At 48.6% G+C, this 25,180-nt stretch overlaps 1 non-coding gene across 1 annotated transcript; it reads left to right on the top strand.

Moving 5' to 3' along the window:
• Positions 1-23,043: 23,043 nt before the first annotated feature.
• Trnat-ugu (transfer RNA threonine (anticodon UGU)) lies at positions 23,044-23,115 on the top strand. Its single transcript has one exon. It is a non-coding gene; the product is annotated as a tRNA-Thr (tRNA).
• Positions 23,116-25,180: the final 2,065 nt, after the last annotated feature.

The raw sequence follows: 25,180 nt of genomic DNA, 5'->3' as shown, positions 1-25,180 counted from the left end.
GATTAGCCAGCAACGACTACAGCTGCCATCAGAACCAATTGGCTGTTCCACCAAATCGCATTTGGCTGCAACTTCACATACCCACCCATAATTCTCACCGGCTTCACCGGCTCGATGCAGAGCAGAAGTTCTAGCTCGCTCACGCTCCTCGGCTTCGCAGAAGTGAAGAGACATTGCTACACTGGCTGCGTCTTGGAGTAGCATTGACCTAAAAGTCTCCACACAACCCGACGCGAGGACTGCCCGGACTGCCTTCTGTGTGGTTGTCCTGAAACTATCGAACATTTGCTTAGCGCTTGTCCAAAGTACTCTAGTGAGCGAAAGATCCTTGAGGCAGCATTAATACTACACTTGGACACTCGCCCTGTAATAATCTGATTCAGCGACCCATTGTACATGAGGCGTTTATTGGTTGTACTGCTTGTACATAGTTCATTTGCCGATTTCACTGTCATTCCTCATACCTTCCATATTCATTCTGTTCTCTTTTTGTCCCCAGTTCCATTCCCCCAATGAGAAATAGCAGGCCCAAGTAGTTTCTTAGGCCGGCCTCTTCTCCCTTTCAATAAACATTTACTCTCTCAAAAGGTGACAATGACCGCTGTTAGAAGCTCATGGCCAATTCCCTTACTCTCATAACAAACTCAATTTTCACATACCGACAGAGTGGGACTGGCGACTGATAATGAAAGGTGCTTTCAAAATTCACGGTGAATTCACCAGTTCCTATAGGCTGTGATGTGAACATACCCACTTGAAGGAACACTCTGTGGCATTCTTTTTATTTATTTATTGCACAATTTTGACACCGGGCATCAAAGTAACAGAGGGGTAAAAAAAGGAAAGTGAGGGGATGCAAGCAGCTTCATGACCTACAGAATAGTGTATAGGCCAGTCTCGGCAAGAAATTCCAACAGCTGCTTGTGGAGAAAACCATGCGTGCAATGGGACCCTAGTGGTTTTGCATTCCAAACCCATAAGAAATGCTTCGGTGTCCTCGAACTTCTTCTCCTGTCACTTACACAACATATAGGTGTGCACACTTTAACACATTTAAGCGAAACAAAATTTTTGTTCACTGACATACACTTACAGGGCAAAGTGTAGGTAACCTGTGGCATCACTACTAGTAACAGTGCTATGTGCACATACAAATTTACCCCGGGGTACTATTTTTGGGGAAATTCACAGACCTATATGTTGTGGTGTACAGCTCACAATCAAACCATTCAAACTGATGGCCTATGTTTCATCACTTTTGTGGCAAATAATTTCAATGCAGAAGCTGTTTCAGCTTATTACTGGACATAACTGTAGCTCTTTTCAAATAGGTACTTTTCTGACAGAATCTCTTATGATGAAAACACTTGATAATTAGTTCAGTTGTGGAAGTTGAAGCTATTTAAATGACATCTGAATTCAGTATGGGGAGGCAACTTCATGTTTATATGTCGCACAGTGATGTCAACAGTAGAAGCTTTCTACATGATGTTTTGCCCACAGGAAAGCCGGAATGCGACGTGCAGTACACACTGCAGGCAAACCGGGGATATTTTCCTGCTAGTGCTACCTTCTTTGCATGCCTTATTTTTCTCACAAGATGTAACCAATTCTCAGGACTGATCCAGGCAAGCTAAAAAAGTAACAGCAGATAACAGCAAAAGGAACAAAATGAATAAAAGGAACAGCAGATAACCTGTTACATTCTTTACCACAGATCAACAACAAAAATTTAAGCAATGGGGAAAAAATATACTGCACTTGTTTAGGAGAAGCAAATGTATGTATGGCTATTCAAGACTTCATTCGCCTTCATGTTTAAGTGACACACAAGAATTAAGACCACAAATGTGACAATTAGCGACCATAGATAGCGGGCTTGTAGTGTTGTGATTGGTCTGCGGGGGAAAAGTGCGTTGGTGATTACCAGACTGACGGCACCAAATGACATTGACTGCGGATTACCAACAACAAATGTTCTAACTCCTTTGTCGTGAGCCAGTAAATGCTATTCTCTTTTTTTGGTTTAGTTCCAGTTCAGGTTCAGTGAAAGCACTGTTTACTGCTGTACGGTCAGACCCAATCCTCCTGTGTTCACAATGGTCTGCAACACAAGAAGAGCTACTCGCCGACGGGATCCTGGCACCTCCTAGTAATGGGAGAAAAATTGTTCTTCTGTAATTCATGCTATGCACGACTACGCCACAGCTGGGCATCGGTACTGTGCATGCACTCTTCACCGCACACAACAGCATTAATTTTTGCCCGAAAATGTGACAGTCGACCGAGCTGTACGTGGTGAGTTGCCCCCAGTGTCAACGCAACAAATGCGCCACGCCTGCTCAGCCGGGAAGACTCCACCCTGCGAATCCCCCCCCCTTTACCAGTTTAAAAAGTGGGCATAGATTTGATGGTCCCTTAACCTCGGTCAAAGAATGGGAACCATTGGATGATCGTGTGCATCGACTACCTTTCACGCCATAGTGATACAGCTGCATTGTCATCTGCAACAGCTGCCAAAGTGACGAACTTCATTCTCAGTCGCCGTATACTTCAACATGGCCCACCTCGTGTCCTCATCAGTGACCGTGGGCGCCAGTTCACTGCTGACGTCGTTAAGGAGCTACTTCATCTGTCCGATTCTCAATTCCGCCATTCAGTTCCATATCATAAACAAACAAACGGTCTCACTGAGCGGACCATCCGGACACTCACTAACATGAATGCCATGCCTGTTGCTTCTGACCACAACTGGGACGACATCTTGCCGTTTATTACCCATGCTTACCACACTGCCAAGCATGAGACAATTCTACCCAGTTGACGCACGTGTTCCCCCAACTACCTCAACACCATCTTCCCTTCTTTCACGACGAGGCCAGCCTATCAAACACCCTCTGCGTTGCTGATGAAGCTCAGAAACTCACTAGTCTCCACATACTGCCATCACAAGACCGCTCGAAACTCCGCTACAACAGCTGACATCAGGAAATTCGTACTCGTGGGAAGACCTGGTTTTGCTCTGGACACCTCAGCGACAGCATGGACTGTGCAAGAAACTGCTGTCACATTAAGACAGCCCACTTGTGAACCTTGACTGACTTAGTTGTCTGAACTATGTCATGTTCAGCTTACTGCTTGAGGACGGCGTAGTCGCAGAACTGAAGTGGCTCGCATACCTTGCTTGAAATGCTTTGAACCCCGTGACACTCACTGACTTGCAGAGATGGCTGCATCTTTGATGGGGGAAATGTTATGGCCTCCAGGGCCTTGCGATATTGGCCGCCTTAAATTTTGACACCAGCGAGAAAGATGTCACGTTACAATACTGAGGAGGAAGACGATGAAGCTGGCTGGTAGCCCAGTCCACCATCTTGGCTCGCCACCCCTTTGTAAATAAATGAGTTTTTCACTGTAATGACATCGTGGTGGCTGAAGCAAGCTTTGACAAGTGGTCTTGGGCAAGCAAGAATGATCCAGCTTCGCACCAAGCACTAGCCGAGACAGCATTCAACTCTTAACAGTTATGCTGAAAACGATAATTGTTTCACCTTGAACAGCTGTGTACAACAGTGGGTGTGAGGGCCATCCTCAACATATCACTCACCGAGTTTAAACAATAAATACAGCATAAAGCTGCATTATCGCAATTGACCATGCAACTGCCAAGTGCAATCAGCAGTGTTTGATTCACAAACCAAACCAGAGCTTTATATTCATGAGCGACAGTATAGCTATTTCTGTTACATCAGCATAGCTACTGCTGTTACATCTGTCAGAAGTGCATTGTGCCACCACCACTCACATCACATGGAAAGTTGACCACTCGAAATTCAAGTCTGCTTTTATCAGGTTGTAGGCACTGCTTACACACTTGTAACGCTCATTAATGTCCAGGTGGCAACCGAGGAGGAAACCACTTTTGCCGAAAAATGTTTCTCAGTAGGAGTGTGTTAAGACATGACGGCCAGAAGGCAGCCAAGCAATCATGATCCTAGTTAAAGGAGTCATGAGGACAAAACACAAATTCGATTCATTCGAAAGATTGCCTCGTTAGAATCATAATGCCACCACTGTTAACGCACACTTCGCTTAAATAAGCTACATAATTAGGAAAAAACGGAATGGCCATGCGCTCATTTCCCGCAACACTAGCTCATTTCCCGCAACAGAACCTATGATGTCATATCAGCCCAGCTGCGCGATTGGTCGAGGACGGAAAAAGCAAACGCAAATTAGGCACGGCTTATAGGCTTTCCGAACAAACTATTTGCGCTTAAGTGTAATGCATATTCATTTTACAGCAGTAAGAATGGTGCAGTAAACAATGCAAGTTACGAAAACAGACGTAAGCATAGAAGTACCGATGCGCAGGTGTTGATACTGGGCGCACTATGCTTGTTTTAGGTGCACAGCACTCCGCCGCTTTGAAGTTGTCGTACAGGACACTGGCCGATTGGCGTAAGTGGCGCTGTCTTGCGTGATCCTGTTTGCATAGGCGTGCGCACAGGGGGGGCGGCCGCCCCCCCTAATCATCTGAAGGGGGGCGCCAAATTTGCCCCATACCTTGCCGATGTAACACATGAAAGTACAAATTTCTGCTCAGAAATATTTTGTATGTGTTGCAGTTCCATCGCATTGAAATAAAAATTTTATAACCATCCCTCTGTACTGCGTTCGGACCGCTAGGCCTTCAGTGGGAAGAGGTCGGGAGTTGGTATAAGGGCGAAGGGAGGGCGCAGCGATAAGACTTTGCCCCCCTAATCTAGAACTCTGCGCACGCTTATGCCTGTTCGTCAAGGATACCCCAGGTTTCACGAGACGATCACTTATTACAGTAACGAAAACAAGCCAGGTGCAAATACGCTCAAAAACAAAGCAACGGCGGACAACAGTTCGTGGATGACTATAGTAGTACCACCTGGGAGGGCTGATGGACAGCAAGGCCGCAAACCCGAATGTCGCAGTGGAATTTTGCTTGAATACACGCGCTCATGACATCATTGCTGAAATTACGAAAACCTACGATTTGGATGGAGATTCAAAATTTAATCTAAAGTGATCAATTTTTCAGTGAATACGGCATCATTTGATGCCGGACAAGCGCTGGGGGCACTATAAAATGCGAAATCTTTCAAATAAAACAAACTTGTATTTGGTCTTCATGGCTCCTTTGTGTATACAACGGCCGTTCCCTTAATTTGATGTCACAGAAAGAAGCCAAAGTGCCCACTCCTTCAATTAAGCACAGCAATTCCAAGGCAGACACAAAGCTGGAACACTGAAGACTACACGAGGTTGCAGCTATGCTATGACGATTCCTAAATGGCAACAAGCCAACTTTTTCCATTTCATTAATGTCGGGAGCAAAAGTATGGAGTCCACACAAGTGGCGGCCAAAATGTATTGCAGGGCCATCATGCGAAAGAGCTTCTGCTGTCGACACACTGGTTGTGCGTCCCATTTTAACTGCATGCACCTTCGTTGGCTCGCCTGAGTTGATACGCTTTTATTACGAAAAAGGACTGAGCTGTTTCGCTTCGGTTGCCCATGTGTCACACCTTCCCTAAGTGTTCTCGCTGAGCAATGATGAACGATGTAATTAGCGTAGAATGATATGCTGAACCAGTGGGCCGCTCTTGTTACTCCTTATCACGAACTCAAGCACACGACATGCTTCATTCAAACAAGGCCAGAGTATGCATTATTTTACTCTTGAGTCGCAGATTGTATAGGAAGTGCAACGATGACTGAAGAAGACGGAGTAACAATAAAGAACAGAAACACAGATGACAATTAATGCGCACACATATAGCAACTGCAAATTCAGCGACTCACTGGGGCCACCTTTGAAAAGAGGCACAACATGTGCAGCTGAAGCAACACTGTTCAGTCACTCTGCTTACCAACACTGCATCAACGCATAGGTGCAAACTATGATGCGTGCAGATAAAATAAGCGACACAGCCTTTATCTCGGCAGCAGTCGCCCTTCCCCAAGGTGGCACTGCAGTGTGTTTTGGTTGGTGCTTGCGTGGAATCCAGACTTTAGCTCCCGACAGTACACATTCGGCCATGTGGAATGGTTATCGATTGATTTCAAAGAATGAGTCAGTTTCACACAAACACCAGTATACTCAGCAGGTGACGAGCCTATTGTATACAGTGGGTGTACCCCAGAAGCAACACAGAACAGTATATCTGCTTTACCCCAACGAGCGTGCACTCTGACTGCTTGAACACTCCTGACACAAGCAAGAGCACACTCAATCAGCCTAGCACACACCCAACCCAGACAAATGAGTAGACTGGGTCACTCACTAATGTTTCAATACACAGCTCTTGAAACTCCTATTGTCAGCTGTTAAGAGAGGTTTTGCGTGAACTTATACAGCTGCATGGTGTTGCTACAAAGCATATCCCCGCCTATGAAAAGCACTGCCCGTAGGATTACACCACCAGCGCCCGCACGCAAAACAAACTTCGGCGCGAGCGTGCTGTTGAGCACTGTTGCGCAGTGTACATGACGCTGTCGGCGTAAATAAATGCTGCCGGCTGCTGTCTGCAACAATCTTCGTGGATGTCTAGCTTACTGCAATAAAATTTAAAATCGTGCGCGCGCTTACACGAATTGTCGCGGTCATTGCGGTGAACAGCATCACGGCAGCACATCACATACAACCAGTGGCACACAACAGTCGCCCGTACACAGCGCATCGGCGCGAGACCCTGGCCGTAGTCGTTGCCGCACCGCGAACTCCCACGGGCCATGGTCGGAACTTTTAGAAAGCAGTGGCACACAACAGTCGCCCGTACACAGAGCATCGGCGCGAGACCCTGGCCGTAGTCGTTGCCGCACCGTGAACTCCCACGGACGCACACAGAACTGACAGCTTGCTGGTTTGTCACTCCTTGGTCCATTTTGGACGATGGCGAGTACAAATGACGCTGTCAACTTCTTCAAGCACACTCACGCACACCCAAAAACAAGGACAGGCCAGCCGTCACCAACATACACATCGGGGTATGCTTGCTGCCATAATATCGCGGCACTGCGGATCTCAAACTAAGCGCAGTGCAGGTATGCTTCCGCCGGCACAAACAAATGCTTCGTGGATTTATACCTCGATTCAAGCAGTCACAAAATAGTCGCGACGTACTATAAGCCCGTGCGACTATTTTCCTCCGCATCCCTTCGCTTGAGCAACGCCGCCATGTTGTTTAGCCTGAAACCTTCTGATAGCCCTGATTGGCCAGTAGGAGGTCGGTAGGAACCAATCAGGGCGTTGGATGATGGCTGGCGAAACGCGTCATCATCGCGGTCCGGCGAAAAGTTGAAGTTGGCCAACTTGTGGCGGAGAGCGATTTTCGGCCGGAATGCACCGCGTTCCGGCCGCCGGAATGATTTTGGCCGGGACGGAACGACCCTGCCGGAGGTACCGTTTATGGGCCTTCATCTCAACGGAAAGTCCTGGATGCGTTATTTGGGTATCTTGAAGATATTGGCGTCACCGAGACTTTATAGCCCCCTTAAGCGGTCAGTCTATGCTACGCCACATGACCCTTTATATGACCCTCTCTTTTTTTTCCCTCTTTCACCTACTACTCTTCTTTTTACTACTCATCTGTCTTTTCCCCGTTCCCCTTCCTGCAGAGTAGCATGTCGACGTACGCATGTTGGCAAACCTCTCTGACTTTCCTTTTTTAATAAAGAGCTTCTCTCTCTCTCTCTCTCTCTCTCTCTCTCTCTCTCTCTCTCTCTCTCTCTCTCTCTCTATCTCTCTCTCTCTCTCTCGCGATAGCAAAAAAAATACATCTTGAGCCTGCTGTTGCTCGCGCCACCTGGTGGAATTCAAAAAATCAAGCGGCAACAGCAACGAAAGGTTCCACTAGATAAGTTTCCCGTTCTGCTTGGAACGCTCTTGGAGTAGGGAAACGTGGTTCTACAAACGTTGTAGTCGGGTGCCTCCATTCACGCGCGTCCCCGCCGTACGGAAGCGCTGGCATTGATGCACCCGACTTGGAGCAGTGGAACGCGGTAAATTTAAATTGATTTGAGCAAACCTTTAGCGTGTTATCTTTGAAGGAACGAGACTGGAGAGGAACAGTATGAGAGGTAAGCGGGAAAGGGAAGGGATGCATTTACTTGCCAGGGGGGCCAGCCGACTATCGTCTTGCGTCGACATTTGCAACGAGAGGAGCAGATACGCAGCCAATTTTTTGTTGGCACTAGCTTCTTCGGAGGGTTGCGATATCTCCGCATTTGCGCTGAGGGTGGACGAAAATAGCCCAGAGAAGAAAAACTAGCGAAGAATTTCGTGCGAAGCGCCGGAAGTGCGAACACAGCCCGATGAAGCTGCGCAGAGCTTTCATTGTCCTCGGTTTGGGAAAGTCGGCGATACCAAGGACCATCCTTTGAAACGACATGGCCGAGAATTGTCAACCAAAGCGACACTTTTTAAGGTTCAGTTGAAGCCCAGCAGCAGTTAGGCATGCCATTATTTGGTGCAGACGAGACAGGTAAGTCTGGTCTCGATGTTTTCGGAATGGCGCATAGAGTGCTGGCGGAGAAGTGTTGCTCTTCCCGTGGAGTCGCTGGAACTGAGACGCGTGGTAGGCTTCTTGTATTTATTTCCCTGTATTTGTACCCCTTGTAGCTAAACGTTTTTGTTTGTGGAAATTTGGACCCCATAGCGGTCCTTAAAGGAGCCATGAAGAGAAAACAAAAGTTTGTTTTATTCGAAAGATTAGGTGTTTCATAGTACCCCAAGCGCTTTCCCGGAAGCAAATGATGCTTTATTCACTGAGAAATAAGGCAATTTAAGCCAAAATTTTAAATCTCCCGCTAAAATTGCACATTTCGTCACGTGAACAATGGCGTCATACGAGCCAGTCCACGAAACAGATACTTAGTATGTCGACTCCATATAGCACCCACACGCGGGAGTCGACCGAGACGGCGGTCATTTTAAAAATACTAGTAAAACCTAGTGCACCCGCAGCCCTGTCATGGAATCGCCTGATCCGGAGAACAAAATTCTCGCCGAGGAGCTAGGGCTTGCATTTAACAACCTCACACCACTTGAACGCTCAATGCTTCTAAGTGCACGAGCGGCAAGAGTTGCGGGATACGCGGTGGACGGGAAAGCGACCATTCCGCGATAGCCACAACAGACGAACGCCCAGCCGTCGGCACCGCTGCCTCGTCAGCCCCGTCGCGACGGGGCTGACGAGTGCGAGGTTGCCTGCGTAAAAAGCATGCCGTAGGTTTGACTATTTAGAGCCGTTGTGGGAGCTCCTTCATGGCAACGTTAAAGAGTCTGAATGAAATAAACGAGCCTTTAGGAGTTCCCCGAGGAATTGTCAGGAATTGCTTGAAAAGTGTCAGATCGAAGGCAGTCGTGCGGACAGTGGCGGAGCTGTTGGTGAAAGATGTCCCAACACGTCCAGGTCATCTCGCGACACCCTCTTGGGCTACCACGAGATCACCACGTATTACCGCCTCTCTCGCCACCGGTACCCCCCTCCCTTCCCTCAGCTACACGGAAGAACGGCTCTGGAGACTCCTACCAACAGAATCTTTACCCGACAGAGCTCTGCATCACCGTATTTACCCCTCCCTATTTTCCTCTCCCAACTGCACGTCATGATGCACGAAGTCCACCGTACAGCACCACATGTGGGCCTGCCCCGAATACCCCCCATCCCTAATCATCACTCCGGAGCTATGCGGGGCGGCGCTTGGCTGCTCGGACCTGACGACGCAACAACACGTGACGGACAAAGCAGCCATGGTCGCCGAACAGCTGCGGCTGCTGGCCACCCGCCCCGCCTAACAGCGCCGGATAGGAATAGTCTCTCTCTCTCTCTCTCTCTCTCGCCTGTGCCTGCAGTTGGTAGTAGCGAGCGCATGTAGGATGGCTTGGTGGGTGATATTGTCGAATGCCCTCTTTATGCAACGGTGGCATATTTGTTTTGGTTGGAGAGCTTCATGACTCATGAGTATTGTAATGAAGATTGACTGAAGTGCTGTCGCCCTACAATTCCTTTTTACCGACCGGTAAACCCCTGAATGCGCATGTAGCACGGACCGACGGCTGTCATCACCGGTGCGTGATCGCGCTGCACGAGTCGAATCCTCCGGCTGGTTCATCAAATTGGACCGTTTGCCTCTTGATCCCTCTCCGGTAGACTCTGTATTCCTTCGAATAAACACCCTAGCAATTGGTGCAGCAGCCGGAGTTTGAGGTGAACCGTCGCACAGCCTGGAACTCCGCAGTAGAAAGCTACCAACGCCCGTCATCCCCATGGACGCTGCCGAGAGAGAGAGAGAAAATGACTTTATTGAAGGTTCCTGCGGAGGGTAGGGGCCTCCGACCCACCGCCTCCACAGATGCCCTCAGTCATCTGCGTTGGGGCGCTCCATCAGCGCAACCCGCCGTTTTTCAGCGCTACAGGTGACTGCGACGTTGAATATTGGTTGTCTTCTTACGAGCGAGTAAGCGCCTACAACAAATGCGACGACGCTACCAAGCTGCACAACGTCTTATTTTCCCTCGAAAAACCCGCGCTCTTGTGGTATAACAACGTAGCGACCATCAAGAACTGGTCTGACTCAAGAACAACTTCACTCGGGACTTTGATCGACCCGCCATACGGAATCTGCACGCTGAACAACGCCGGAGTGTACGGGCGCAACAACCGGCTGAGAACTTTACCAGTTACATTGAAGACGTTGTGGATCTTTGTCGGCACGTCAATGTGTCCACGTCCGATGCTGGCAAAATCAAACTCATTCCTATCTAAAAGGCGTAGACGACGACGAGTTCTACGCTCTCGTTTTCAAGCACCCTCGATCCAAGACCGAAGTGATTGGCCTGTGTCACAGTTTTGATGAAGTGCGCGGGCTAAGGGCTTTGGTTCACCAATCATTGGTGACGACAGAATCTCTCTGGGGCCTCGCCTTCTGTTCGGACCAATTGCAGCTCGAGGCGAAAATCAAAGAATTTGTCCGTGAAGAGGTAGCACGTCAGCTATCGCTGGTGCCGTTTGCTGAGCAGGCTTCATCCAGCCTGCCTTCTCCTCTCCAGGCTACCATCGGCGAGTAGGTTGTCGAGGCCCAACCGCCTGCTAACGTCGCTACCGCAGCGGTCGCACCCCTGGCGGTTCCCCAGGTTGCAGCTACAACAGTCGCTGCGCCGCTCACAGCAACAGTCGCTGCAGCTCCCGCTGTCATGTTAATGACGTACGCTAAATGTCTCGCACAGTCAGTGCACTCGTTTCGACCAGTGATACCAGCGGTGGCACCTCCCACTTCGCACACAGCTCCCCAGTTTCCACCGACCAGGCCACCAGCTGTGCCGTACGCCAATCCCTGGCGCACTCCCGGCAACCGCCCTATATGTTTTTCTTGCTGCTGCCCCGTTCACCTTTCCCGTTGCTGCCGCCGAGTCGTTTCATCTCTTCGCGTTCCCCAGACGTCCGCCTACACCGCACGACTACCATATCATAATGTGTCCTCGGGACCGCCTCCAATTTCGCTTTCCGCTGACCGTCAGATGTTCGAAGGCCTCCGATCGCCGTCGCCCTGTCGCCGCTCCCTATCCCCTATGCGTCGCCACTCCGCCCCCACTCCAGAACGAAACATTCGCGCAGTTCCTGAGGCACTGTACCCGTCTAAATACCGAAGCCCTCGACCACCTCCGCGTAATGTAATTGACGTGCTAATAGATGGAGTCCCTGCGCTGGCGCTTGTTGATACCGGAGCAGCCGTGTCGGTCATCAGTGCTAAACTATGTCGCACGCTGAAGAAAGTCACGACGCCACCTCCGGGACTTTCTCTTCAAACTGCAAGCACAGAACATGTTATACCTTTGACTGCGTGTACTGCTAGAGTCGTCATTCAAGATATTCTCTACACAATTGAATGCGACGTCTTGCACATGTGCTCACATGACGTTATCCTTGGGTGGGACTTTTTGTCGAACCAGAACGCCGTAATTGACTGCGCTCCCGCCGAAGTCGAATTCTACTCCCAAAATGATACTCCGTCCCCAAACGACTCCTCTGCTACTGGAGAAAAGCTGGCCGTAGACGAAGACGCGGATATCCCGCCGCAAAGCTCAGTTCTCATCGCCCTTTTTGGCACTACTCTGGCGGATGGACCTGTTTTATTTACGCCATCACATGCTTTCGTTGCTCGTAAGGGTTTGCCGCTTCCGTTTGCTGTGCTGACACTCCTATCTGGCAGCACAGCTATGTTTATTTGCAACCAGACGACCCGCCCTTTCAGCTTGCTTAATGGTGTAACTGTCGGTGATGTCGAACCTGTTGACTTCGTCTTCAGCCTCAATATTTCCTACAACGCGCTTTCACCGCAGCTACATTCGCTCGACACGATTGATCTCACCGATACGCCAACCTCTGACGACAGGTTCTAGAAGTCTATCGCCCCCGATATAGATCCTACACAGCGCAAAGACCTTCCAGCTCTATTTATGAAGTTTGTGTTCCAGAAGTCTATCGCCTCTGATTTAGACCCTACACAGCTCAAAGACCTTCTGGCTCTTCCTAGGAAGTTTCTCTTCTTTTGACTGCAAGCAGCTCCTTTGTGCAGAACATCTACGGCCGCCCCTCACACTGGCCCAGGTACCCACATGTCGTTGCGACAGCGACCCTACATTGTTTTGGCCCCGGAACGTACCGTTATTAGTGAGCATGTCGATGACATGCTCCGACGTGGCCTCATCCGACTTTCTCAGCGCCCCTGGTCGTCGCCTGTGGTGCTAGAAACGAAAAAAGGGGGTCCTTCAGATTCTGTGTTGACTATCACCGCCTTAACAAGATCATCCGGAAAGTGGTTTATCCCCTTCCTGGAATAGATGACGCTCTCAATTGTTTGCACGGGGCTGAATACTTCTCCAGCCTTGACTTGCGCTCCGGTTATTGGCAGGTATTGGTTGCTGAATCTGATCAACCAAAAACAGATTTTGTCACGGCAGACGGCCTATATGAGTTTAATGCAATGCCGTTTGGCCTATGCAACGCGCCTGACACGTTCGAAAGATTGATGGATAACATTTTGCGGGGTCTCAATTGGCGGGCATGTCTCTGTTACATAGACGATGTCGTCGTTTTTTTTCCAGATTTCCAGACTTACCTGTCTCGTCTGCACCAAATAATGGCATGCCTAACTGCTGCTGGGCTTCAACTGAACCTTAAAAAGTGTCGCTTTGGTTGACAATTCACGGCCATGTCGTTTCAAAGGATGGTCCTTGGTATCGCCGACTTTCCCAAACCGAGGACAATGAAAGCTCTGCGCAGCTTCATCGGGCTGTGTTCGCACTTCCGGCGCTTCGCACGAAATTCTTCGCTAGTTTTTCTTCTCTGGGCTATTTTCGTCCACCCTCCGCGCAAATGCGGAGATATCGCAACCCTTCGAAGAAGCTAGTGCCAACAAAAAATTGGCTGCGTATCTGCTCCTCTCGTTGCAAATGTCGACGCAAGACGATAGTCGGCTGGCCCCCCTGGCAAGTAAATGCATCCCTTCCCTTTCCCGCTTACCTCTCATACTGTTCCTCTCCAGTCTCGTTCCTTCAAAGATAACACGCTAAAGGTTTGCTCAAATCAATTTAAATTTACCGCGTTCCACTGCTCCAAGTCGGGTGCATCAATGCCAGCGCTTCCGTACGGCGGGGACGCGCGTGAATGGAGGCACCCGACTACAACGTTTGTAGAACCACGTTTCCCTACTCCAAGAGCGTTCCAAGCAGAACGGGAAACTTATCTAGTGGAACCTTTCGTTGCTGTTGCCGCTTGATTTTTTGAATTCCACCAGGTGGCGCGAGCAACAGCAGGCTCAAGATGTATTTTATTTGCTATCGCGAGAGATAGAGAGAGAGAGAGAGAGAGAGAGAGAGAGAGAGAGAGAGAGAGAGAGAGAGAGAGAGAGAAGCTCTTTATTAAAAAAGGAAAGTCAGAGAGGTTTGCCAACATGCGTACGTCGACATGCTACTCTGCAGGAAGGGGAACGGAGAAAAGACAGATGAGTAGTAAAAAGAAGAGTAGTAGGTGAAAGAGGGAAAAAAAAGAGAGGGTCATATAAAGGGTCATGTGGCGTAGCATAGACTGACCGCTTAAGGGGGCTATAAAGTCTCGGTGACGCCAATATCTTCAAGATACCCAAATAACGCATCCAGGACTTTCCGTTGAGATGAAGGCCCATAAACGGTACCTCCGGCAGGGTCGTTCCGTCCCGGCCAAAATCATTCCGGCGGCCGGAACGCGGTGCATTCCGGCCGAAAATCGCTCTCCGCCACAAGTTGGCCAACTTCAACTTTTCGCCGGACCGCGATGATGACGCGTTTCGCCAGCCATCATCCAACGCCCTGATTGGTTCCTACCGACCTCCTACTGGCCAATCAGGGCTATCAGAAGGTTTCAGGCTAAACAACATGGCGGCGTTGCTCAAGCGAAGGGATGCGGAGGAAAATAGTCGCACGGGCTTATAGTACGTCGCGACTATTTTGTGACTGCTTGAATCGAGGTATAAATCCACGAAGCATTTGTTTGTGCCGGCGGAAGCATACCTGCACTGCGCTTAGTTTGAGATCCGCAGTGCCGCGATATTATGGCAGCAAGCATACCCCGATGTGTATGTTGGTGACGGCTGGCCTGTCCTTGTTTTTGGGTGTGCGTGAGTGTGCTTGAAGAAGTTGACAGCGTCATTTGTACTCGCCATCGTCCAAAATGGACCAAGGAGTGACAAACCAGCAAGCTGTCAGTTCTGTGTGCGTCCGTGGGAGTTCACGGTGCGGCAACGACTACGGCCAGGGTCTCGCGCCGATGCTCTGTGTACGGGCGACTGTTGTGTGCCACTGCTTTCTAAAAGTTCCGACCATGGCCCGTGGGAGTTCGCGGTGCGGCAACGACTACGGCCAGGGTCTCGCGCCGATGCGCTGTGTACGGGCGACTGTTGTGTGCCACTGGTTGTATGTGATGTGCTGCCGTGATGCTGTTCACCGCAATGACCGCGACAATTCGTGTAAGCGCGCGCACGATTTTAAATTTTATTGCAGTAAGCTAGACATCCACGAAGATTGTTGCAGACAGCAGCCGGCAGCATTTATTTACGCCGACAGCGTCATGTACACTGCGCAACAGTGCTCAACAGCACGCTCGCGCCGAAGTTTGTTTTGCGTGCGGGCGCTGGTGGTGTAATCCTACGGGCAGTGCTTTTCATAGGCGGGGATATGCTTTGTAGCAACACCATGCAGCTGTATAAGTTCACGCAAAACCTCTCTTAACAGCTGACAATAGGAGTTTCAAGAGCTGTGTATTGAAACATTAGTGAGTGACCCAGTCTACTCATTTGTCTGGGTTGGGTGTGTGCTAGGCTGATTGAGTGTGCTCTTGCTTGTGTCAGGAGTGTTCAAGCAGTCAGAGTGCACGCTCGTTGGGGTAAAGCAGATATACTGTTCTGTGTTGCTTCTGGGGTACACCCACTGTATACAATAGGCTCGTCACCTGCTGAGTATACTGGTGTTTGTGTGAAACTGACTCATTCTTTGAAATCAATCGATAACCATTCCACATGGCCGAATGTGTACTGTCGGGAGCTAAAGTCTGGATTCCACGCAAGCACCAACCAAAACACACTGCAGTGCCACCTTGGGGAAGGGCGACTGCTGCCGAGATAAAGGCTGTGTCGCTTATTTTAACTGCACGCATCATAGTTTGCACCTATGCGTTGATGCAGTGTCGGTAAGCAGAGTGACTGAACAGTGTTGCTTCAGCTGCACATGTTGTGCCTCTTTTCAAAGGTGGCCCCAGTGAGTCGCTGAATTTGCAGTTGCTATATGTGTGCGCATTAATTGTCATCTGTGTTTCTGTTCTTTATTGTTACTCCGTCTTCTTCAGTCATCGTTGCACTTCCTATACAATCTGCGACTGAAGAGTAAAATAATGCATACTCTGGCCTTGTTTGAATGAAGCATGTCGTGTGCTTGAGTTCGTGATAAGGAGTAACAAGAGCGGCCCACTGGTTCAGCATATCATTCTACGCTAATTACATCGTTCATCATTGCTCAGCGAGAACACTTAGGGAAGGTGTGACACATGGGCAACCGAAGCGAAACAGCTCAGTCCTTTTTCGTAATAAAAGCGTATCAACTCAGGCGAGCCAACGAAGGTGCATGCAGTTAAAATGGGACGCACAACCAGTGTGTCGACAGCAGAAGCTCTTTCGCATGATGGCCCTGCAATACATTTTGGCCGCCACTTGTGTGGACTCCATACTTTTGCTCCCGACATTAATGAAATGGAAAAAGTTGGCTTGTTGCCATTTAGGAATCGTCATAGCATAGCTGCAACCTCGTGTAGTCTTCAGTGTTCCAGCTTTGTGTCTGCCTTGGAATTGCTGTGCTTAATTGAAGGAGTGGGCACTTTGGCTTCTTTCTGTGACTTCAAATTAAGGGAACGGCCGTTGTATACACAAAGGAGCCATGAAGACCAAATACAAGTTTGTTTTATTTGAAAGATTTCGCGTTTTATAGTGCCCCCAGCGCTTGTCCGGCATCAAATGATGCCGTATTCACTGAAAAATTGATCACTTTAGATTAAATTTTGAATCTCCATCCAAATCGTAGGTTTTCGTAATTTCAGCAATGATGTCATGAGCGCGTGTATTCAAGCAAAATTCCACTGCGACATTCGGGTTTGCGGCCTTGCTGTCCATCAGCCCTCCCAGGTGGTACTACTATAGTCATCCACGAACTGTTGTCCGCCGTTGCTTTGTTTTTGAGCGTATTTGCACCTGGCTTGTTTTCGTTACTGTAATAAGTGATCGTCTCGTGAAACCTGGGGTATCCTTGACGAACAGGCATAAGCGTGCGCAGAGTTCTAGATTAGGGGGGGCAAAGTCTTATCGCTGCGCCCCCCCTTCGCCCTTATACCAACTCCCGACCTCTTCCCACTGAAGGCCCACTGAAGATTTGGTGAAGTCTTATGGGTGAGTGGAGTAATTAGCATTGAAAAAGAGAGGTGATGTAACGGAGCCTCCAGAATTTTTTCTTCGCCTTTTTTGGCTGTAACAGCGCGTGTTGAGCCAACAGTCCGGTACAAAAGCCAAACATGGCATAAGGATACTGTCCGCTTGTTCAAGGTGCGTGGTGATTTTTGTATGTACCAAGTGTTCAAATGTTTTGCCAACAGAAGAGGTACAGGCGTAGTTGGAGGTTTGTGGATCTTCGGTATGAGGGTGATATCTGCTCGTCCACTGTGCAGGCAATTCAAACAGTGCTTGTGCGGGCTGTTGAGTTAGATAACAAAGCTGTTTTTCTTTGTAATGAATTCCTTGCTCTGGCTTGTATTTTTTTTTGTGTGCACTTTCATCCTTTCATGCTCTTTTATTACCTTTTTTGGCCCCAAATCCTGGATACGTAACTGGTGGGTGGATGATGTTGCACCAAGAGATGTTTTTTTGCACCCCCACGCTCACGTGTCTTTCCCTTTGTGCTCCCATGCCACTATAAACTTGTAGTCCCTGTTTCGCAAACAATGCTGCGTGCATTTGCAGAATTCCAACCTTCAAAGGTCGTCATCAGTGGTACAACTGACAGCTGAGCATTTGGGCACATGTGGACATTAAATTTGGGTTTTGTTGAATTTATTTTGAGTGTTCTATTATCCTTCTCTGTCACTGAAGTTTTCTGAAATATTCCCAATTAGCAATTAGCTCGTGATATTTTGCAGCACTAACTTAACTTCAAGTAAATCCTATGGCTAGTTTAGAAAATGTTGAACTCCGATCGATCCGGAGGAGGAGGAAATAACTTTATGCGGTCGAAAGGGGAGGCCTATGTAGGCCTGTGGCATTCTAGACGACAGCCAAGATGCCTTAACACCTGGCGATGTCTTCCTTTGGATGGCCCACTGTTGGATTTCAGGCTTTTCGCTGTGCGGCACTGTTTCCCATTGCTCCTTACTAGTGATAATAAATGTTCCTTTTGAATTTTCGAACCCATGTCTCTGTATACTGGGGCGTTCCCATAGCATGCGATCCAAGGTCGCAAGCTTTGGGCAGTGTTTACATCCAGCGTTGTCTTATTTCCAAATGGAAGGGCCAGTACAGCCTTGGGTTTGGATAAGTGATCATCTTGAGACGTCTACACGCCACTTCTTGTTTCTTGGTGAGCGAGGGGCCAGCAGCCGGGTGGCTTCGTCTTTCCCCTTTGTAGTGAACAAGCACGTCTCGGCAAGAACAGACGCGATCTTTGGAGTTGTCTGTGGAATGTGTGCTGGGGCTCTTGGTGGGCGAGATCTCGGGCAGCCTCGTTGGCCCGTTCGTTGCCTTGTAGTGCCACATGTGCGGGGGTCTGGTGTTTTGGTTCGTCTCAAGGCGGGTAAAGATCCTGCGCCTTCCACTGGAAATTCTTCCTTTTGCAGATCGCTTGATGGGAATCGCTAATCGTTTTCCGCACTTGGGTAGCTGCTATATAGGGCTAGGGCAAAGGCCAGTTCTTCGTCCTCCTTTAGTTGTTTGGGTTGAGCAGGGTTCAAGAACTTTTCTCGAGCAGTCGGTAGCGGCTGAAACCATAGCTCCAAGTGGCTGTGTCAATACAAACAACGTGCGGATTTCCTCAAGTTCCTGGACTCACAGCTCTCTCCGCAGGGGTGGAGATGTTGTCGCCGACGGTATTCTCGTATAAAATGCGCAGGCTGTCTAATAGATGTCTGCTCGCGGCTGTCTTGGTGAGGTGCTCTAGGTGCGCATTGTGTTGCACGGCTTGCGCCTTGATTTGTTCTTCGAAAGTGTTGCGCACACCCAACGCGTCATATTTTTCGTTTGGAGCGTACATGGGTATTCCTAGAGCTTAGTCATGCTCATTTCTTGATGAGGCTGCTTGGTTTGCAGTCATTTTAAAATATTTACGGAATTGTGGAGTTGTTAGGGGTTTGTGTGAGGGAGAGGCTGGAAGATGGGTACTTGTTGTTAAGGGGGGATATGGCGATCCACCCGGCCCAGTTGACTGAATATTGCTTCACTACAGTTCGCAAACTGGGGTCACTTCAAATCTAAGCTGAATAAACTTGCGCAAGCGCTGTTGGGTAATGAAATTGTAGGTTTAAAACTATATTATGACGCTTGATCTAAATTCCTGCGGAGGCTAAATAAATGATGGGAAGCGGCAGCGTCCCGCGGTGTCCTACGGCTACGGGTCGAATATGACAAGCGGAAGGTCGGCGGGGGAGCGCGGGCGATGCTACGATATGAACTAGACACTTCTAGCTTCACTGTACTATCAGATCCGTTCGCCCCTAACGAGATCCGCGGCTTGTTTGGTTTTAATAATCAGTATCCTGGAGTAGCTGCCTAGCGATGATAAATAAGGGTATCTAAACAAATGGCGTAAACATGCACAGCAAACCGCGATATGTACGTGCGTTGCTTAAAATCAGCTGCCGGCAGTTTTTACCTACGATTGCCTTTGTGCAGTCGCGCGGGCGCCGGCTGGCAGCTTGTTATGTAGCTTTGTGCTTTACACAAATATTGACGCCCAGGTGCAACACACGACGCGGGGCGCTGCGCGTTTCTCGCGCAAGCACGACCATTAATTGCCCAGGTCAGGTTAGTTTTTCCAGACTGCTCTCACACTACTGAAGTTCGCGTAAATCCATATCGCGGCCTCTCAACGCCGAAAGTACACAACAAACGTCTTCGAATCGAGCACGCATTAATAAAAAAAAAGTAAAAGCATTGCACGCACGTCATTGGACTCGCCGGCCAATAAGATGGCTCTAGCGGCGCCGGAGTGCGCGGTGTGACGGAGAGACCGTTTCAACCCCTTCCGCCATCCGCCGGGCGTTCCGGCCGCCGGAATGATTTTGGCCGGAACGGAACGACCTCGCCGGAGGTACCGTTTATAGGCCTTGACGGAGAATGCCATGGTCGAAGTAGCAGGCTTAGCGTAATTGGTCCAGGGGGAAGACATGTGATCCCTTGCTCTAACCGATTCCTTGCGTCAGTGTAGGCGGAGCACTCTAGCAGGACATGCTCGACGGTTTCGGGGGCACCACAGTTGTCGCAATGTGGGCTTGTACTTTGGCCTATGCTATGTAAGTAGGCATTAATGAACGCCACATCAAAAAGCATGCATCGGTAATTCTTTAGATGCGGAGCATCTCATGCTCGGGGCTGTGTCCCTCCCTCCCTTCTCATTGTTGTCCGCCATCCGCACCCCCCCTGCGCATGCCTGGCCAGGCACCGCTGATGATGATTGTGGCAGGATGCCCTTAGGGATTGGCCAACCAAAGAATCCATCACGAGATAGCTTCGCGTTCAACCACCGTCGTCATCTTGCCGTAGGGGAACCGCTGAAGAAGGAGAAGGATAATACAAAGTTGCGTATAGGAGGGCGTGTACGTTGCTCTCAGCCGGTGCATCAATGTCAACAACCTTTACCTCACCAACGCTGACGGAGACTACCGATTCTACCAGAGACGACAACATCGACAAGAACATGATGGACGAGTTTCGGCGCCTCGAGAACCACCGCCTACTCATCGTCACACAACAGTACTTGGGTGCCTTTGCGACCGGTGTGGACCCGGTCGCGGAATTCACTGTGGCGCTACTAAACACCAGATCACTCAACATAACGGCAACACAATGGAACCACACGGAACCCCCATGATGCTTCGCATCCTCATCAGGGTTCCCCACGCGAAGATGGTGCAATTTTTAATAAAGGAACACTGCAAATATCGCTCGCAAATCTATTTTCTGCTTTATATTCGCGTAATGTCTTGTTCTTGTTCAACAACGTTGACAAGTATGAACATCGATATCGGACTAGACGTTTAGATTTGGCTGATATACTAAGATTATTGCCGAGGTTTTGTTTCTCTTTGGCCGGGTGGCTGAATCGCGTTAAAACACATACAGTTCGACAGATCAAAATTTTTCCGTTAAAGCCAAGAGAGACTATCGTCTTTAATATGTTGTCAGGACACGGAGCGTGCAATAAGCAAGCAAGGCTGCGTCCGTCGTTGAAGAATGTGGTTCCATTTGAGAAAGGTGGGTGGCGGCCGCTCTCTGATCCGCTATCGGAATGTGCGTTCCCTAATTAGGGTGCAATGCACCCCGCCTTCCTGTTTATGTCTATTTTTCTTTATTTTTCCCTTCTCTCAAAAAAGGCAAATATGTTCCGCCTCTCGAGGGTGAGGTGGTCCTTGTCTGTTCATCACGCTCTTGGTCGCGGAGGGAATATCGTCGACGGTGGTTAGTCCTTAGGCAGCGTTTTAAAGCAAACCACTATCAATCTGGTCAAACGGTTTCACCGCCTCGGTAAATTTGACCTTCATGTGACCGCCGCGGTACCGCATCCCTCTTCGCCGTATCAGATGACTTGCCGGGCAGAGATCCACCGCCGGCCACGTTCGCTACCACTGCCACCGCAGCCGGCTTGGGGCATGCGCCCTCCGTAGCTGGTTCGCGCTTGCCCACGTTACTTTCCGCGTGCATGCGATCGGTCATTGATGAGTGCGAGGCCGGACAGTCTTCTCTGAGCGTTGCGCGGGTTTTGGAGGCTTTGAGCCGTCGGTGGCAAGCGGCGTCCGACCACCCCACGGATATTGCCCGGCGAGCCGATCGTCTCGGAAAACGCCGGAAGCGGGACCACGACCGTAACCAAAGGCAGGATCTCAATGAGTTCTATAATCGCCGCTAAATGGAAGGTTAACCAGGTGAAACCAAGATTTAACGAGGCTAAGACAGCCTTTCGACAGGCAAACGCAGCTAACCCTGTATATGCAAAGCGATCGCTTAGCATATCCAGGGTTAGCAGAGTTGAGCGGCCGCCATTTTGTTTTGTAAGCCTAACTGAGGGTGGTTTGTTCTCCCATATATATATATATATATATATATATATACAGAAAGATAGGTCGGCAGTCTACAATGCCAAAGGAGGCATAGGGGTGTGGTTAGGCTCTTTTCTTTTTTACTACGGTTAATTAAGTAAACATTTTTTTTAAATATACAGAAGAAAGAAAGAAAAACACGCGCCCAGAGTGGGGACCGAACCCTCGCCTTTCGATTACATGTCGAATGCCTTACCGATTCGGCTATCTGGGCGACTGTGTTCTCCTTCACTTTCTGGGCTATTTATATTTACTAGAAGTGTATCTGACGCTTGAGGGTGGTAGCCAGCGCCACTCTGACTACACGGGGAGAAGGGGACCTTCTTTTCAACCCCCGGGGCGTGACTCGAACGTCTACAGCCTGTCATGAGCGGGTTACTGGCGGGAAGCCCTCTTATGCTACCTAGGCATCAAGGCTGCCAGAACCGAGACCCTCGCTAGGCTTTCGCAGTATAATATAGTAAGGAAATGAGGGGCTCGTTGAGGAAATGCAGAAAGATAGGTCGGCAGTCTACAATGCCAAAGGAGGCATAGGGGTGTGGTTAGGCTCTTTTCTTTTTTACTACGGTTAATTAAGTAAACATTTTTTTAAAATATACAGAAGAAAGAAAGAAAAACACGCGCCCAGAGTGGGGACCGAACCCACGCCTTTCGATTACATGTCGAATAGCCGAATTGGTAAGGCATTCGACATGTAATCGAAAGGCGTGGGTTCGGTCCCCACTCTGGGCGCGTTTTTTTCTTTCTTCTGTATATTAAAAAAAAATGTTTACTTAATTAACCGTAGTAAAAAAGAAAAGAGCCTAACCACACCCCTATGCCTCCTTTGGCATTGTAGACTGCCGACCTATCTTTCTGTATTTCCTCAACGAGCCCCTCATTTCCTTACTATATTATACTGCGAAAGCCTAGCGAGGGTCTCGGTTCTGGCAGCCTTGATGCCTAGGTAGCATAAGAGGGCTTCCCGCCAGTAACCCGCTCATGACATGCTGTAGACGTTCGAGTCACGCCCCGGGGGTTGAAAAGAAGGTCCCCTTCTCCCCGTGTAGTCAGAGTGGCGCTGGCTACCACCCTCAAGCGTCAGATACACTTCTAGTAAATATAAATAGTGAAGGAGAACACAGTCGCCCAGATAGCCGAATTGGTAAGGCATTCGACATGTAATCGAAAGGCGTGGGTTCGGTCCCCACTCTGGGCGCGTGTTTTTCTTTCTTTCTTCTGTATATTTAAAAAAAATGTTTACTTAATTAACCGTAGTAAAAAAGAAAAGAGCCTAACCACACCCCTATGCCTCCTTTGGCATTGTAGACTGCCGACCTATCTTTCTGTATTTCCTCAACGAGCCCCTCATTTCCTTACTATATATATATATATATATATATATATATATATATATATATATATATATATATATATAAATTTCAACATACAGTGCACATAATCTCGACTGTGTGTAAACGTCATCCCTCACTGTAATTCGAGACACGACGACGCTTTCTCAAAAGAAGAGTGGGTTTATTTTGCGATTGGCATACGGCATAGTTTCATACTAATATATACTAGAGGGGAAACCGGCGCCAGAGCCGCGCATCAGCGAGCATTCTGTCATGTACCGGACAGGCACGTTCCACTTGTCCTTAACAGGCTGAAGAGTTGGCTCTGGCTGCAAAAAAGCAACAATATTGGTTTAATTTGTCAGTGGTTATGTAGAAGGTTCATGCACGATGAACAAGAAAAAATGTTTCCCTTTTTTTGTTGATATTGGCTCCGAAGCAAAAAAAAAGACCATATGGCTAGCTAAATCAAGTAGGCGAGGAACTTTGCTAGCGGCAGTGGCGCCGCCCACGGCGGCCCGCAACTGCAGCGACCGATTTCCCTCTAGTATATATTAGTAAAACTATATGATCTGCCTCTGGGCGCGAGCTGCGAAGAACGCTTGCTTGCTTGCTTGCACGTTTGTTTGTTCGCTTGCTTACAGCTTGGTTGCACGTTTTCGCTCTCGCGACCGCTTTTCCTTCCTAAGTGGACTGGGGCTTCACTGCATCGGCCGAAGCGGTACATGCGGCTGGATTTCACTAGAAGACTGAAGAACTCGTTCTTACCCAACGCTTTTTGACGCTATGGTGTCAAATGCTCGTAAGATCGACACCACAAACTTTTAGCCAGGGTAGTGTTACAAACGATACTGCTGGCGGGAACCGGTCGCCGGATCATAATAGCAGATGGAGCACACACTACCCAAAAATACGTAGCTCAAATAAGACTACACGATGAAGAGGGAATGATGCATGGTACAACATAAAACCTCATTTCCCGCTCTTTATTCTTCTTTCCAGGCACACATGTGCGCAAATATGCTTGAAGGTGATTCGCAAAACTCCTCCCGCACTCCTCGATACACCTTTGTATGCCTGGATGTATTCGCCGGTCTTCTTTCCGTGCCAGGTTCTGGAAAAAAAAAAACGTAATAGACATCCACGCCAGTCCTTTAGAGAAAAACTGAGCTGACTGAGGAAATAACGAACTAAAAAGGAATCACCTGTGAGCCACCTTATTTCATTAGTTTGAAAGACAATGGGTGAGTCAAAAAGATGATCGATTTTTTGAATTATTAACCAAGCATTTATTCAATGAGTTTACTGCGTTTGTGTCTTTTCCCTTCTTGCAATATTTTAAAAGATTTGTCTTGTATATGCCCGCTTTAAGCCCTGCTTTCGGAATTATGTTATGCTATGTTTCATGCCTTTTAAGCAGTCCTTACCACATATTTATTTATTTATTTATTTAAAATACCTTACAGGCCCCTGTTCAGGGCATTGAGTAAGGGGGGTAACAAAGGAAAAAGTTACAGATCAATCATCACAAAATCACGAGTTAAAAAAACATCAGAACAACTTATGACAAGGTTCGCAATACACGTGCAAGTTCGAAAACGATAACAAGAAAAGGAAAAGTCAATATCATATCGCACACACGTAAACTGCGCACAAACATTGCAAGTATACTGAATGCTAACACGCTAGTAGGTAAACAGGAGAACAACCAAAGATACCCAAATATGCGCAGACGAATAGCACCAATCAGTTTCTGCAGTCTCCAGTATGCACAAGGGAAAGATAACAGGAAAAAACGCAGAACAATACTTGCGCACGTAAAGAGACATTGTCGGCATGAAATGTTTGTACTCAGGCACAAAGTGCGACACTGGCAAAAAAAAAAGAAAGAAAGAAAAATAGAAAGCCCAAGCTAAGACAGATTGTTTT

Source organism: Haemaphysalis longicornis, unplaced genomic scaffold, assembly GCF_048455015.1.
Source record: "Haemaphysalis longicornis isolate Haplotype H1 unplaced genomic scaffold, Haemaphysalis longicornis Haplotype H1 scaffold_8, whole genome shotgun sequence".
Lineage (NCBI taxonomy): Eukaryota > Metazoa > Arthropoda > Arachnida > Ixodida > Ixodidae > Haemaphysalis > Haemaphysalis longicornis.
Note: the sequence above shows the minus strand (reverse complement) of the source record. Positions and strands in the feature narration are given on the sequence as shown.